General features: G+C 32.7%; 1 long non-coding RNA gene across 1 annotated transcript; it reads right to left on the bottom strand.

Moving 5' to 3' along the window:
- Positions 1 to 5955: 5955 nt before the first annotated feature.
- On the bottom strand, positions 5956 to 8166 carry LOC116129416. The gene is made up of 3 exons (XR_004127911.1): positions 8023 to 8166; positions 7082 to 7196; positions 5956 to 6664 (listed from the first exon to the last, which is right to left on the bottom strand). It is a non-coding gene; the product is annotated as an uncharacterized LOC116129416 (long non-coding RNA).
- Between the last annotated feature and the right edge of the window lie 353 nt (positions 8167 to 8519).

Here is an 8519-nt window from a genome sequence, read left to right as displayed (position 1 = left end):
CTATTAAAAACCCAAGTTTTAGCTTAAATATATTTAATTTTCCAAAAAATATTATTTATTAAAATATTGCTTTTTATGAATAAATCTATAATTAAAATGTATCACTTATTTTTCAGATTGAGGAATGAAGATCAGCTTTATTCAAAATTTTGTTTACATAAAATTCATCTTCTTCTAGAGCATTGGCCTAACTACTATTAAGGCCTCGATTCTGGGATTATGACTTGGGTTAAATATTTTAGGGTTTGCAAGATTATCTTAAGATGTTAGGGTTCTCCTAAGTTTCCAATTAATTACGATTTCACATTTGAAACTGATGATTAGAAGAGTTTTGATTGCAGAAGAACAGGGTAGAGAGTGAGTTCATTGTGTGAAAAAAAAAAGGATCAAATGTTCGAATTAATTAGGGTTAATTGTAATTAAAGCTTTATATTTATATTTTATAGGGTTAATAGTCAAAGGTTTGACCACTAAATTTATTTATTTATTATTTTTTTTATTTTTTTTAAATCATAAACTCCTTGACAGTATAAGATTGTTAACTAAAAATGTTTAACTCTTTTCAAAATCCTAATATTTTAGTTAAAATCGTTTACTAGAATAACTATGCATAAGTTTCTTAATCACAACCCCATAAATTAATTCAAGGGAACATCATAATAATCTCAATAAAGACTTTAAAACATTAGCTACTCAAAATATCGAGGTATTGATGATATCTCGCTCATCAATAACTTAGAGCAACTGATATCTAAACTTGAATCTACTACTCTCTCAAAAGTAAAAGCATTTATAAATAAGTTGCTTACAAAATAATTAATTAACTTGTTAAAATTGTCAAAGTAAATCCTTTAAACCCACCTCTTCACTTGTAGTGAATAATACAATGGATATGCATTGAGGAATTGTACATTACATTAATTAATACAGTGCAAAACTTCCTCCAAACATTTGTATAATATTATTTAGTACAATAAAGTATTCTTTATACTATATAATATCACACACCAAACATATCAATCTTATTCTAAAACATGGATGTATCAAATTAATCAATGATAATCTATCAGGTATTAATTATATGCAATATCTATAAACCCGATTGTTAATTAACATCTGTGGCTTTTAGGGCTTTAATATAACAAAAACATGATGAAACTCCGGAAATAACAAGTGGAAGAAGGCGATGCAGTTGTTTTATTAGCTTATTATTTTCTATATGTTAGATCAAAGTTTAGACATTTGTAGGATATATAACTGACGCAAGATGGGAAAGTTCACCATTGCTTTTAAATCAGTAGAAATGCAACTTACAGCGAACTTTATATCAAGAATTACGTGCGACAAAAGAAGATTTTGTTATTTGATCATCAGAAAGTTGTATTCCTCAACTTCTAAAAGCCTAATTAGGTCACAATGGCTTAGTATAGAAATACCATATTTAAAATCTAAAGAAGAAAAATATATTAATGAACTTCACTGACATATTTCTCAAGAGGTGTTTAATTATACCTACCAATCTCAGCTCTGTTATCATGAATCAGTTGTTCCAGGTGCCATCCAGAGTTCCCCCAAACACTTCAGAAGGGTACAGTTTCCATTTGATAATGGTCTTAAAAGAACCCCCATGAAGCGGTCAGGGGAACTCCAGGGGACAACTGAAGCTCCTTCTGTTCTTCTTCTGCACTCACCATACCTAAAAACAGCAGCCACGCGTAGTATTTTGTATGTCCAAAATTAAAGGCCTTAAAGGTGAGAGAGGCCCAGTAGAGATGTGTGAAGATAGCATTCACAAAGTTGCCAGAGTTGAACCTGGTCAGAATTGTGAGTATTATGAAGGCAAGAATGATATGATATGATTGAGAGGTCCTAAAATTCCCGCCACCTTTTGTTCTTATTCATCTCTAAGGTCTACCTTTTTGTTCAACTTTGTATGAGGAATCAAGAGCTTAAGGTAAAATTAATTTGAGGATAATAGCTAATGTAGCTTAATCAATCCGAATTAATCTTAAAGCAAAGACATATACTCAATTAGGTTGATTTAAAATGAGCTGAGCTAAGATTCGATATAGTGATAGTGTGGACCAGTTTATAGCACCTTCAATTCAACTAGGCTCACGTGGCCTTTTGTCATCACAGATGTTACGTTAAGAGCATATATAGTAGAATCTCGTGAGGATTTCTTTTCATCTCGGAGAAAAGCTGAAAGTGAGAGGGTTGATAAAGATGAATATAGCCATTAGCCTTACCATCGATCATTTCCTAGCTCCAATTTATACCAGAGTTGCGTCCAAGTTCACTGGGAATAATAGAGGCAACACACTTCTTCTAGCTCAACCTATAAATAGAGGCAATAAGTGATGAAGAAGGCATGCATTCAGTGCCCATCAGGTGTCTCCTAGAGTTCTCCTGAACACTTCATTGGGGACTCCTAACTTTATGGGTGTTTTGCCTACTGAAGTGTTTGGGGGAACTCCCGGACTCATTTGATATTTTAATTACTTGAAGATTCCTGCAGGATTTATGTTATAATATATTGGTTATTAATTTTAATTGAATTATCTTCTACATGCAGGAAAATCAGTTCTGGAGTTTTTGATGAGATTGGCATGTATAGTCTCTTCTTTGCTGCAAACATGACTGTATGTGTTTAACTAGTTTTAAGAAAATCCCCAAATTGCATTTGCTAATGAATCTAAAACCTAGAAATTAGAAAGGTAGCATATTCGTGTTACTCTCATACTCTTATACATTGATTATTCATAAATATATTTTAATTGTTCTTGACAGATTTCAAGTGCTTCATCAAATTATATGAAAACTTTAATTAGCTACGTCAAATTATGTTATGTTTAAAAAATCAAGGCTGACGTTAGCTTACATTAATAGGCACCAATCAGAGTTTAGGAAAGCTTTACACTGCCTAGGAGTTGCCACATCGCTCTATGACAGAAAGAATATGGCTATCACCAACTTGGCAGATTCATGTTTTGTCTATGAGTAATTAAGGGCCACACACCTGTCCAACCCCAGGTAATTTGAGAATATTTCCTAAGTTACCAGTCAATGGGAGGCAAGGTTTTGTCTATGAGTGATTGAGGGTCACCTGTCCAAACCCCAGATAATTTGAAAATATTTCCTAAGTTACCAGCCAATAGGAGGTAAGGAAGGACTTGCACGGCACCTACCCACTTGCAAATTTGTAATCATCACCTTGAATTCCTTTACTATAAATAGAAGACTCCCCTCTCATTTTCGAGATTCTGATCCCGAACCCTCATTCTGATTGTAATCTTTATTTTCAGAGCAAAGATAACTCATGAGAAAGAAATTGACTTAATATTCTTCTGAATACTCAGTTATTGTACCTCTGCTCACTGTTCGCTATACGCAACCTCTTGTAATCTCTCATATATAAAAAAAACCGTGAACGTAGGATTCGCTTTAGACATCCGAACTATTTTAAAAACTATATATCTAATTTATTATTCAGTCTTTGTATCTGATCATAATCACTCATATGTAATTTTTAAGAGCAGTTTAATACTTTGAACGTGCGAGTCGTTGGTGTCAAAATCATGCATCAACAAATTATATGAAAACTTTTTAATTAGCTAGCTACCAACCTGATGATGTCCAACACGTAAGTTTGAAGTACTTCAGCTTTGTAGCGACACCAGTATTAGCATCGGTGCTAATGGTGCCGACGTAGAGAGTTTTTCCAGTGGTAGTGAATTATCGATATGATATTTATAGGCACACAACGCAATTTCATGTTAATTGGCTGCAAGACAAAATTTTCTGTAGTGTATTTTAATTTTTTTTCCTGATCATATTGTTGTTGGTTTTGATGGTTTTTTTTTTTTTTTTTTTTTTTTAATAATTATTTTTAATGCATTTGCAACTTAAATTGAGAGATTGTTTTCATGAAGTTTAAATTAAAGCTAGTGAACATTACAATTGTAATTATCCTTCGGAAAGATGCGATATCAAATTTGAATCTGAATTTAGGGCTAGAAAGAACATTTTCAAATGGAACTTTTTTTAATTTTCTGCTTCAGAAGGTTGTGAAATTACTGAAATATTTTTAGTTGAAAGAGATTTGCCTCCAATTTGGCTGCAGGAACAATCTTTTGTCAATACTCTATAGCCCCAGGTTTGTTTTTTTATGTAAATTTGTTTGCTTTCTTTCTTATTTGGTTGAAGTTCGCATGTGCTTTAGATATTCTTAAAAAGAAGATATAATTGATTAATTCTCCATCCCAACTTTGGCTTAAATGTTCTTTACATAACAATATCAAACTCAATTAAAAGAAGATCTTAATCTATATATTTCTTAAGTTCTTATAGCACCTTAACTGAAGATTCTCTATCTTCTGTTCAAATCCGAGGATATAAACAACAATTCTTTGGAGTCATCACTCAATATCAATTAAATTTTACATTGAAACCCATGTTTTCTAATGCGCACAATTTGATTATAGATCAGCTCGTTTTATCACGGTGTTAGATTCTCTGATTTAGCTTACATTTTCTAATTAACAATCATAGTGTACCCGATAAAAGGGTGATGGATAGTCCTTCAGCAATTGGTTTGTGAAAGCAGAATTGTGTTTTAAGGCAGCTGTTGAATTAATATTGTATGATATTTATACGCTGTTTTTGTCCTAATCCTTGAAGAATAAAGATATAATCTTTAAGTAAACTAGCGTCTCAATCCTTTGGTCTTTATATATTATGGTTTATTTAGGGTCTAAATTGAATAAATAACCTAAACTTATGAGACCTTTCAAGTAAGACGTAGACCAGTGGAAGAAAAAAGTTACATACATATAATACAACAAGATCAATTTAATAAAAAAAAAAAAAAATGGAAGAAGATTTTGCCCGATCTCTTCTTGAACTCGATTCATGGCCTCAAAGCAAACATGTATGGAGCATTAATATGTTAAATTGGATAGAGAAACCGAGAGTGAAAGGAAATTTTAGCGGTCGAGAAGAGGGGTGAAATTAAACTTAAAACACTATAATGATTTTAGCAATGTCAGTTATTTAATCAACATCTATCGGAAACTCTAATATGCATTCAATGTCGAGCTAAGACTATCGCGAAGTAAACAATTGGTCTGTCTCAGCCTTGACTATGGAATCTGATTTTCTTGCGTCTAACTTACCCTTGAATCCTGGTTGGCAGCAGTATTTCCAGCTAGCCCTATGAAGCTATCTAACAAGCCCTTCAATTCATCTTCATCTCTGACTATACCTTACCGTCCTCATACCTCAGGCAATACAGGCTGCCACAGACTCCAGATAACTCGATCGATCAGGTCTGTTGAAAATTTCATTGCCTTTAATCAAACTGTTAAAGAAAGCCCTAAACTCATCCTTGCAATGACGTTACTAATGGCTAATGCGGAATCGATCAACAATCGGCTTCCTAGCTAGCCTCTAGACCGAAGCACCAACTCCTCTCTTACTCCCCCCTTCTTTAATGTGCATATTGAGGAATATATAATTTTAACTTTTTAAGAAAAATCTTTTTTAAATTAGGAAAACCCTAATTTTAAGGGATTTGAAAGTAAGGATTAGAATTATCTTCGGTTATTCATGTAGTGATGTGTGTTGTCAACGGAAAATATAAAATTCCCCTTTTACTTGAGTCATAACTCATAAGTAGTCTATCAAAATAAACTACCCAAGAAATCTAGTCTAAAATCAATCTATATTCCTATTATATAAAGATCCAATATGGCATTTTTAGTTGTTTTTTGTTATATGATAAGTTTGGTTTTGTTTACCTCTTGCCTCTGGGTGGGTGGATGGGTGTGATGATAATGTTAGCAGAATGCGCACTATAAAAAAAAATATTTAAGATTAATAATATAAGACTAAAATCATACTATACAAAAAGATACAATATTTACGTGATTCAACAGAATCCGCCTATATCCATGAATAAAATAAATTTATTATAATTTCATAAACACAATATACAAGAGTACATAACATCATAAACCCGACAATCCCTGTTTCAAGATCATAAACTTTACTCCACTCTCCTAGCTATATACTACAGAAAATTTTCAACCCAAAAAAAGAAAACTAAGCCACCAAAGATTTATAAATAGACGGCATCTCAAAGCGGCTAACTGGTCAATACTACTGGCTCTCTTTCCACCACAATGCTTGTCATCGATCCTTCGTGAACCACTCGCTCGCAGCTTTCAACTTCAGCCATTGATATCGCACTTCGTTACATAAACCCTTTGAACTTTGGTTATAGAAGTACATACTGTAAAACCATTCCCAGTACCCAAGTGGCTGTTAATGATATTGAATATCACTCTAATTATCTTATCACAACATTCTTGATCGAATATTTGCAGAGATGTTAGTGCGTCCGAGAGTTGTTTGTCTACAGTAAATGGTTTTTTTTAAGGATTTCAGGAAGCTGAAAAATGCATGATGCTTCTTGTGTTTGCATTGAGGCACTGCCAAGATAGATTACGTTACCGTTCTGGTCGATAAATTCACACTGCACTCCCATCATAACCTTGACTTGAACACAATCTGGACTTGAGCACAATCTGGGTATAAATCTGCAGAGAGTGCTGCTGCCGAAATAGTGTAACGGTTGGAACCCTCAAGAAAAGGCATCCTCAATCTTCAAGAATCAATTGGACAGACGTTTAAAGAAAAGAGAAGGTGAAGGGGGATAAATTAATTGTGTTTTCAATTGGAACATGGTTGATTAGGAGGAGATTTATACATAACCATATCATATGCATGATTCAATCAGTGATGAGGAAGGATATATGTATGAAAAGTTATTTCCCAAATCTAATGCTACGCGTTTCCATATCAAATTAGGAAGCTTTCCTACTTCTCAAGTCACTACTACTCACAACTCTTATGTTCGAAAAAGGTAAATAAAAAACACAGTAACTAATACAACTTGAAAAAAAAATAGTTATTCATGTGGAGATATTAATGTAAGGCTTGATCAACAAGTAATATGTAAATCTTCTCTTTCTTCTAATTAATTAACTATTAAAGAATTTATTAAATCATAATAGTTTACCTTAATTTGTATATGATCCAGAAATCCAAGCATAATAATTAATTCCTGCTCATCACCACCAGGCTCTCACTTCCCAGTTTGCCATAGCCCGTCTATATTATTCGGTTCGCTTTCCCTGCACTAGTGTTAAATGCACCCATTATTGCCGAACCTCATTAATGGACCACAAAACAAATGTACTCGTCCTCAGTTGGATTAGCAAATATATAATGAAGAAGTTGAGAATCACCCTACGCATCTATCTAGCTAAAATATCCTTCAGTTTTCTCGGTTTTGGACCACAAAATCCAACTCATATACATTTATTTTATGTATTTTGAATTGGTTGATAAATTAATAAATTGAATAAGATGATATAGTTAATTTGTGTCTTCAGATTACTTGTTATTTTCTATCTTCAAAGATCATAAATGCCAGGACGTAACAAATAAACCAAAGATAAAGTCATATTTTTTTCTATAACACAAATTGCTTGGCAACTAAAAATGCCAAACGTAGCAATAATTTGGATCATAGTTTATAATTATGACTGAACTTTAAAAAAGAAAAAAAAAAATCACAATTTGATGAAGACTACGCAACTCTATAAGAAACCAAAAACAAAATAAATATTAATCAAATACAATTTAGACAGGAATATTACATGGGAATAAGAAAGTATTTGCCATTGAGAAATCAATTAAAAAGAAGAACTGACTTATGTGTTCCAGATTATCGTTAGAGCATAAAAAAAATAAAAAGCTGAATATCAACTCATTGACGTCCTTGATAAATTGGATAATTAAAAAAAAGGGGTATACAATACAACATCTAAAGAGAAGGAAGACGAAGAGATTAAAGAAAAATAATAATGGTACACAATGTGGTTCATAAATGAGAAATCGAATTAAATCCAGAAGAGTGAAACTAATAGGAACAAGTAATGGATAAGTTATGATAACCTGTTAAGATGGAGAAGATCGAAAAGAAAAAGCGTCGGTCGGATGCCATCGAGAGTTCCTCCAAACACTTCAGATGGGCAGCTAAAGTAAAAGTAATAAGGAATGAAGATGAAGAGCCCCAGTGAAGTGGTCAGAGGAACTCTGGGTGACAGCTGACTTTTCATTATCATTTGATTTCTCCCCGGTTAAGTATCTTTATATGTTTCCCCTAAAATGAACCTGGTCTGGATTGTGGGTTATATGAAAGAGTAAAGAACAATTTTACAAAGACTGACTGACCACCACACATCACACATCACATGTATGTTTAATTTATTTATAAAATACCAGAATTCCTAGCATTTTTAATTATCTTAATATTGAGGTTAATAATTAAGCATGCCAAAGTAATTGATATTAAACAAGTAAAATCTCAATTTGTCCATAAATTAATTTGTAGTAATGGACGTTCAAGATCAATTAATCTAAGTATTGGAAAAATCCATATGCATGGAGAT

The sequence above is a fragment of the Pistacia vera genome, unplaced genomic scaffold, assembly GCF_008641045.1.
Source record: "Pistacia vera cultivar Batoury unplaced genomic scaffold, PisVer_v2 Contig211, whole genome shotgun sequence".
NCBI lineage: Eukaryota > Viridiplantae > Streptophyta > Magnoliopsida > Sapindales > Anacardiaceae > Pistacia > Pistacia vera.
Note: the sequence above shows the minus strand (reverse complement) of the source record. Positions and strands in the feature narration are given on the sequence as shown.